This window comes from Peromyscus leucopus, chromosome 10 (genome assembly GCF_004664715.2).
Source record: "Peromyscus leucopus breed LL Stock chromosome 10, UCI_PerLeu_2.1, whole genome shotgun sequence".
Classification (NCBI taxonomy): Eukaryota; Metazoa; Chordata; class Mammalia; order Rodentia; family Cricetidae; genus Peromyscus; species Peromyscus leucopus.
The window spans coordinates 48,103,126-48,112,405 of record NC_051071.1 but is presented as its reverse complement, the minus strand read 5'-3'; the positions used below and the strand labels follow the sequence as shown (position 1 = coordinate 48,112,405).

At 36.9% G+C, this 9,280-nt stretch overlaps 1 non-coding gene across 1 annotated transcript; it reads right to left on the bottom strand.

Moving 5' to 3' along the window:
* Window positions 1-3,217: 3,217 nt before the first annotated feature.
* Trnak-cuu lies at window positions 3,218-3,290 on the bottom strand. The gene has a single exon. It is a non-coding gene; the product is annotated as a tRNA-Lys (tRNA).
* Between the last annotated feature and the right edge of the window lie 5,990 nt (window positions 3,291-9,280).

The window sequence follows — 9,280 nt, the reverse complement described above, 5'->3', positions numbered from 1 at the left end:
GCCTCTGGCTTTCTGTAGAAACAGAAGCAGAGCCTCTTTTCCAAGGCAACATATCCTTATATCCAAATTTTGAAGTCAAGGTACCTTTAAAATATTCATTTTGGCCTAACTCAACAGCTTTTGCAATCAAAAGTTTTTCTTCAGTTACGAATATCAAAGAGAACATAATCTAGATTCTCTGTGTGGTAGCCATCTTTACATGGCATATTTTTTATATTACCTTGAGCCTATTGCTTTGAACTGTAGCATTCTAAGACTGAAAAGGCACTGTGACTGCTGGCTCCACCCACTTCAGCTTCCCAACGTGGTGGTACATTTGCAGCCAGCAGTCATCAACTCTCAGAAATAGTGGATCTATGCTTCTTTCAAAGCAGCGTGTAGCCCAGAAACCTCTTTTTTTTTTTTTTTTTTTTTTTTTGTACTAGCAAAGGCTAAATCCACCACAAAGCTTAATTTGCCACTTGCAGAGGCCTCATTCCCGCCAAACTGCAGGTCAAGTGCACAGGAACCCGCCATAGTAGCTCAAACATGTAGGCTGCTACTACATTGAAAGAGACAACTAGGAACTGTCTTTATCTCCATTTTAGAATCTTTTTTCTCAGGTTTTAGGTGGAAACTCTTGCCAACACGTTGGGTGCCATTTGTAGCTAGAGTTTTTCTCCCTTGCCCACAGTCAGGACAAATCTCTGTCACCCACCAGTCCCACAGCTGCTCAAACACAACCAAGTAAACACAGAGACTTTTATTGCTTACAAACTGTATGGCCGTGGCAGGCTTCTTGCTTAAATTAATCCATTTCCATAAATCTATCTTGCCACGTGGCTCATGGTTTACCGGCGTCTTCACATGCTTCTTGTCATGGCAGCAGCTGGCAGTGTCTCCCTCACTGAGCCTTCCATTTGCCAGAATTCTCCTCTCCTTGTCCTGCCTACTTCCTGCCTGGCCACTGGCCAATCAGTGTTTTATTCATTGGCCAATCAGAGCAATTTGACATACAGGCCATCCCACAGCACTCTACAATGACAATTAGCATATGGGACTGGACTAGGCCCTTTGCATAAGTGAGACAGTTGTATAGCTTGGTCTGTTCAAGGGGCCCCTGGCAGTGGGATTAGGATCTATCCCTGGTGCATGAGCTGTGATTTTGGAGGTCCTTACCTATGGTGAGACACCTTGCACAGCCTTCATGCAGGGGGGATGCATCAGCTGAATGTATCAGGCTTTGATGACTGCCTGTGGGAGGCCTTACTTTTTTTGAGAAAGGGACAGTTGTGGGGAGGTCAGGGGAAAAGGCAGGTGAAGCAGGAGGAGGGATGAGAGGGGGCTCTGTGGTTGGTATGTAAAATGAAAAAAAATTCTTAATAAGAAAAAAAAAAAAAGAGTGTGTTGACATCAGACATGGAAATGCATAGTTTGGAATTTGCCCAGTTGTTTTTGGTCTTTCTTTAGTCCTGTATTTCCTCACTATGTTTCCTTCCCTGCATTTTGGAATGTTAATGTATATCTTGTGCCATTATATTTTGGAAGTTTTTGGGTTTTTTTTTAATTTTGATTTTACAGGTGATTAGAGTTAAGAGATTACATGAATCTCTGAAAAGACTTTGCACTTTGGACTTTTAAGCATTGTTTAGACTGTGGTAGGCTATGGAGACTTTTGAAGTTGCACTAAATACATTTAGAATTATGATATTCTAACAAGCCTATGGGAGCCAGGGAATGGAATGTGGTAGTTTGAAAGGGATTGGCACCCATAATCTCATAGAGAGTGGTATTATTAAGAGGTGTGGCTTAGTTGGGAAGTAATGATGCATGCCTTTAATCCAAGCACTTGGGAGGCAGATCTCTGTGAGTTCAAGGCCAGCCTGGTCTATAGAGTGAGATCTAGGACAGAAACCAAAGCTACACAGAGAAACCTTGTCTCAAACAAACAAACAAACAAACAAAAAACAAAAACAAAAACAAAAAAGAGGTGTGGCTTTGTTGGAATAGTTATTGGTATGGCCTTGTTCGAGGAAATCTGTTACTGTGGGGGTGAGTTTTGAAGTTTCTTATACTCAGGACACTGCCAAGGCCCAGTATGTCAGTTGACTTCCTGTTACATGCAATATGTAGGACTCTTAGCTACTTCTCCAGCAACACATCTGCTTGCATGTCATGGTGTTCCCCATAATGGTGATAATGAACTGAACCTCTGAAACTATAAGCGAGCCACCCCAATTAAATATTTCCTTGTAAGAGTTTCTGTGTTCATGGTGTCTCTTTCCAGAAATAAAAACCTAAGACAAGGCAAAAGAAAAAAAAAAAAAAAAACTAGAGTGCCTAACTATAAATAAAATATTTATATAACACCACTCACTACAAGGCTTAGTAGTCATTATAGAAAGGATAAAAAAAGAATGTAAGAAAAGGTAGCAGATTTTAGCAGCAAAATAGCATTTGCCATATATAACAGGGCCAGAGTACACAGGAATTCATAGTAGCCATGACAATATCCACATAACCTATGTAAGACCAAACCAAGCAATAAACCAGCAGTGGTGGAGGAGGAGTTTTAAATTTAAAGTCCTAGCTCAGGGAATATTGGCATCTGATGGATATTTCTAAGGCCTGAATGTGGAAGATATCAAGTACTGTCTAGTTTCATGTCAATTTGACAGATGGTAGAGTCCTTTTAGAAGAGGGAACTTCAATTGAGAAAAATGCTTCAACCAGATTGCCCTATTGGCAAATTTGTAGTACATTTTCTTGATTTATAATTAATATGGGAGGAATCATTTTACTGAGGCTCATGCCAATCCTCAGGTATTAGTCCTGGATGCTATAAGAAAGAAGCTGAAGAAGCCACAAAGAATCATCCAGTAACAGCAACCTTCCATGGCTTCTTCAAATGGTTGCTGCATCTAGGTTCCTGTTTTGAATTCCTTCCCTGAATTCTCTTCATGATGGATTATGATCACCACTTGTAAGCTGAAATAAACCTTTTCTCCTCAAGTGTCTTTTAGTCAGTGTTTTATCAAAGCAATATAATCCCTGATTTATATCATCAAATATGGAGAAATATAACTGGTGCCAGACATAAAAGAAACTTCACAGTATGATTAGCAGTCATGGTGCAAGAAGGTACCTTGGACAATACTGGAGGAGAAAAATCATCATGAATATTACCTAGTTACAAACGCTTAGATGTACAAAAGTGGTATGTTGCAAGATAGATTGGCGCCCAACGTGGGGCACGAACCCACGACCCTGAGATTAAGAGTCTCATGCTCTACCGACTGAGCTAGCTGGGCTTTTTTTTTTTTTTCACAACCCCCAGACTCAAAAGGGTCTGGACTTTGCAAAAACAGACTTTAATATAACAGTTTATTACTGTTAAATGCCCTTAGCGCTCAATCACCTGTGTCTCCTGTGCTACATCTGGCGCCCAACGTGGGGCACGAACCCTGGTGCAATAGTAACTCAAATATGGGAGTAGTCAACTACATTTTTTGGGGGGAGTGGATTGTAGGCCCACTGTATGAGATGGATCCCACACTTGACAGTGCCAGAGTGGCCAAGATTCTGAGACTAGACAAGTCATGGGCTCTACCAGAAAGCCTACTACTATTAGATACATACTAGGCATCTATGAAAGAGAGGGAAACATGAGAGCCAAGAGGTATGGATGACTCCAGAGAAACATGGTCTGCTAGACATGACAGGGTTGATGTCTATATGAAGTCACAGAGAATAGGACAACACATACAACACCTGCACAGGTTTAAGCCAGTTGGGGTCCTACTCCTACCCAAGAAACTATTTGCAATTGATATCTGCTTGCAAAATGGAAATCATCTTTCTCAGATGCATTATCACTGGGTATATCAACATATTAAGAGTAAGCACCATGCCCAATAATAGTTGACCCACACAAAGTGTACTCTATGCTTTTTGTTCTTTTTTGCATGTGTTCGACTGTTTTGTTGTAATTTGTTTTTGTATTTTTGTCATTCATTTTTTTCCATTTTTGTAGGTTTATTCTTAATTTGCTTGTTTTGATTTTTTTATTTGTCTTTAGGTAGGTTGATTTTTTTTGAAAGAGAGAAAGCAAAAGCTACCCACAGTTTTAAAAACAAACTTTTCTTTTTGATATTCCAAGGTTAAGAAATAGAATACTCTTCCTACCCAAAATATTTCTTTAATCTTTAAAGAACTTCGTAACATTACAATGCATTTTGAACATATATACCCCTTCCTCTTTCAACTCCTGCTCTATCTACCTATATTTCTCCTTCAAAGTCATGTCTTTTCCCTCTACAGATGTATGTATGTATATATATATATATATATATTTATATTATGTATATATATATATATATATGCGTGTGTGTGTGTGTGTGTGTGTGTGTGTGTGTGTGTGTGTAAACTACTGAGTCCAATTGGTTTTGGTAATATAAAGATGGGAGGGTGCTGATCTTGTGGACATGAGCAGCCTATCAGAGGTCTAGTTAAACACTCAGTATCTATTGACTGCTTGTAGCTCCATAGTTTCTCAACTAAAAGTGGAATCTTGTAAACTCTTCCCTGATCCATATTGAAAAATTGAGTGGTCTTTTGTAGGCAACAATACTTAATGAGAATTAATGGTACAACATTCCCACAGTATCCAGAAGACAGTAGTTTGTAGCCATCTTTTCACTCCTTTGTATCTTATAATCTTTCTGTCCCTTCTTTTATGATATTTCCTGAACTGTGAGTGTAAAGGCTTATATAATAGATGTCTTGTTGGTGATGGGTACTCCTCATTCTGATCAATTCTGGTTCTCTGTAATTGATAGCTTCTGTCTGCTACAAAGAGATTGATGAGGAATGAGAGTTACAAAAGTCCACTAATATAAGCACAAGTACTTAGTAAGGAGTTGAGTATTATATCAACTTAGAAAAATCATAGATTAGGTTCTCCTCTAGAGTCTACAAACTTATTTAGCCATAAATAGGTTTAGCTATGTTTATTTTACCAGACCTGAATTTCTTCTTATTTACTAGACATGAAGTCCAATCAGACACATATTCATGACTCATTATTCCCAATATAGAAGTGCCCCGATTGCATCATTGGGTATGGTTTGTTAGCCTAGTCATTATTGTAATTTGCAAAATTAACAAAAGCACAGGACTATTAATAACTTTTTTTCACTCAGGATCCTTCACAGAAACTTCCAACACTTTGTGAGTTAGACATTTGGAGGAATCCCCCAAAATAGTAACAATTTGATTTCTCCAAGTCCTGTGCTCAAGTGTATTGTATCTTCTTCAGCAGTACAGTCTTAATGTCTTAGTAAGGATATCTATTGTTGTGACAAAAATACCATGACCAAAAGCAAGTCAGGTAGGAAAGGTTTGTCCATTTAGCTTATACTTCCACAGCACTGGTTATCATTGGTGGAAGTCAGGACACGAATATAAACAGTTCAGGAGCCTGGAGGCAGGAGCTGATGCAGAGGGCATAGAGAGGATGTTGCTTACAGGCTTGCTTCCCCTGACTTGTTCAGCCTGCTTTCTTATAGAACCCAGAACCACCAGCCTAAGGGTGGCACCACCCACATTGGCTAAGCCTTCTCCAATCAACCATTAAGAAAATACTTTACAGGTGGAGGCATTTCTCTCATTTGAGGTTTCCTCCTTTTAGATAACTCTAGCTTGTGTCAAGTTGACACAGGACTAGCCAGCACATTTACTTTCAAGTTCTGAAAGGTAACTGTCAAGAGTTATAATTTCTATTGCTGTGAAGAGACACCATGACCATGGCAACACTTATAAATGAAAACATTTAATCAGGGTTGGCTTATGGTTTCAGAGGTTTAGTCCATTCTTGTCATGGCAGTAACCCTGGCGACTTGAAAGCACACATGGTGCTATAGAGGAACTGAGAGTTCTACATATGGATCTGCAGGCAGAAGGAAGAGATTGCTACACTAGGTGTGGCTTGAGCATCTGAGATACCAAAGCCTGCCAACAATGACATGCTTCCTCCAACAATGCCACACCTACTCCAACCAGGTCACACATCCTCATGGTGTCATTACCTATGGGCCTATGGTGGCCATTTTTATTCAAAACACTGCAGCAACCAAGGACTATAACAACAGTCCATATTATTTTGTATCATCAAATACACTTGAATGTCCTTGATAAACAACTTTAAAGGAGATATCCTTTGCCTGACACTGGGCATTTTGTTTGGTAGTTTGTGGCTTAATGAGGGAACATTTTCTTTCCAGTGTAGATAATCCCAATTAGTCTCTCTCTCTCTCTCTCTCTCTCTCTCTCTCTCTCTCTCTCTCTCTCTCTCTGTCCATCTTCAATATGCATATGTATAAATTATTTTATATAATATATCATTGATATATTACATATACTATATTATATCTGTATATAATATTAAAAATTTTCATCTGTGAGACTTCAATCTTGAGATATTTCATAATGTCACAGAGTTTCCAGAACTCATACAGACATACAGATAAGAATTTGAATGTCATCTCATTGGAAGTTTCCCTATTCCTCTCCAATAGACAATGCTTCTCTTTAATATGACAAAGAAAACCAAACCACACAATCAATTACTTTAAAAATATTTAGGGAATTCAAGAATGTGAGAAGGAGTAATGGAAGCTGAAATTTGAAAATTCACATGTTTTCTGCTCAGATAAAGGAAACGTGGGCTAAATTATACAGAAAAGTCCTAGATATATTTAAAACAGGATTGCTATATACAAGTAAACCCAGAAACAATTCTGTTATATGTAATGATCCATTTTAAGCTTAATGTAGAATTTCAATTTTGGGTGAAATTTCAGGATTAAGTCACAGGCATAACTATGAATGATGTTTCTTGCTACACTAAATAGAATCTCACAAAGATATTCAGTTGGCTATATTTCAATTTCTAGATATGCTTTCTACACAAAGTACACTGGCTGACTAACTTAGTAAGAATACCCCATGCAGAACTACTTTTGTTCTCTTGATCACTTTCCCATTTCATTCATATATATCTTCCATTTCACTGGCTCAATGAGATGGTTGCCATTTTATCTGATCTTGTAGGACATAATATAGATGTGAAAGTAGATTTAAAAACTTTCTTACTCAGCCTTGATGCAAGGGAGAGGGCCTTGGTACTATCCCAACTTGATATGCCAGACTTTCTGATTCTCCATGGGAGGCCTCAACCTCTCTGGGAAATGGATGGGGGTTTGGATGGGGGGGGGGAAGCAGGAGAAGGGGAGGGAGGACTGTGGTTGGTATGTCATTTCAATAAAATATTTGAAATTAAAAAAAGAGACACAATTCTATTTCATCTTTGGCTTATTTTAACCTTATGAATTGTAACTGGTTTGTTCCATGTGCAAACTGCTCATTTAGTGAGATCTTAGTTAGGAAATACATTGTGGAATGCTACAGATTTCTAACCCTGCTAAGTGGCATGAGTGAATTTAAGTGTTGTGGTCATAATCACCTGAAGTTATGTGTATCTGTTACTTAATCATAAATTGATTAAAACTGATTTTTATATTTATTTTCTTGTATCTCTAAACCCAATATTCATTAGTACAAATTGAACCACATTAGTTTAACCATAATATTTACTACATATAGTTTTTTTTTTTTTTTTTTTTGGTTTTTCGAGACAGGGTTTCTCTGTGTAGCTTTGCGCCTTTTCCTGGAACTCACTTGGTAGCCCAGGCTGGCTACATATAGTTTTAATGTTAGAATTTTATATACTATTTACAAATTATAATAGTTTTAATGCATATGAAATTACTGATTAAATAAATGATTGGTATACCAAAGATCATCAACAATTTTAATGTTAGGATATGTGTCTATATAGAGATAAAGGTAACATAGTGGAGTTTACTAACTGTGTGCATAATTTGATATTCAAGTGATAGTTGGGAAAATGGGGTAATGAGTAAAAGTTTGATGTTTAATACCATGCATAAATAACACAGAATAAAAAATAATTCTTTTGTTTATAAATAACTGATGAACTGTGAAAGCTAGAAAATTAGTTTATCTTCACAATGAATAAGAGGCTAATAATACCTCTGTAGGTTTATGACTAGGATGCATAAAGATACCCATACCAAAGAAAATTATAATTTCACATATAGGATGTACTTGAAGTTTCTCTGTGGTCTCAAGGTAAAATACACTTAGTTTTGCTTAACACTTACAGCTCACAAAAGTAAAAATAATTTTGGGTTCAATGTATATAGTTACCTAGCCTTTAACAAATAGATTTTGAGTCTTAGATGACTCAAAATATTTTATATCCTCAACTCATTTTTTCCCAGTTGCATTCAATGTAGTCTGAGGAAAATTGTGTGAACTATTTGCCCTCTGCCCTGGCAACTTGCATTCTGAGTCAGTACATGATGAAATCCAGCCAGAAAAGTCAGAGTCCACTCGAAATAACCGTGGAAATACTTTATAAACTGTCGAGTATGATCCCGTGGTCATTTATAACTTTATTAGCCTTCTTCAGAGAGACTGCAGTTATGTACCGTTCATAAACTGTGGAAAGAAGACAGCAGCATGGAGCAGCATTGTTTTCCTTGACAGTTGACCAGCAGTAGCCATACAGGTTTTTAAATGTTAGATGGTTAGAGTGTGGAGGACAAATTAGAACACTGATGGACTATTTCTTCATCTTTTTAAATCCTCTATAAACATGGAATGAAGAAATATCAAATATTATTTGATTATGTAATCTGTATAAGTCTATACTATTGTTTCCATAAATAATAAAAGATTAAATGACATGACCAGTAGAATTACTTACTCACCATGCCCCTAATTTACCCCAGTGAATAAATGACAGCCTTCTTTTTTTTAGAATACATCAAGTAGAAAATCAAATGTGTTTTCTACATTTCATGTATCAAGAAATAATATGTGTCCTATAAACACTACTGTCAGAAATGGACTCTCTTCCCTGGAGAGTTCATTCATAATCAGTGAACCAATATTTTGATTGCTTTGAATTGGCAAGTAGGCTATCATATTTTACTTCTGTACTTTCTACCAGAATAAATTTTAAGTTGAAATTAATTTTCCATTTACATATATTTATCCATGTAATAATAATTTATTTTGGAAAAATACAGACCATAAGTAATTTAATTCTTTTAAAATGTTAATTCAGTAGCAGATGTTATGCTATTTCAGGCTGATAGCCACTATATGATTACAATCTTTTAAAATCTACCAAAGTAACTTTCTTCTTAAAATT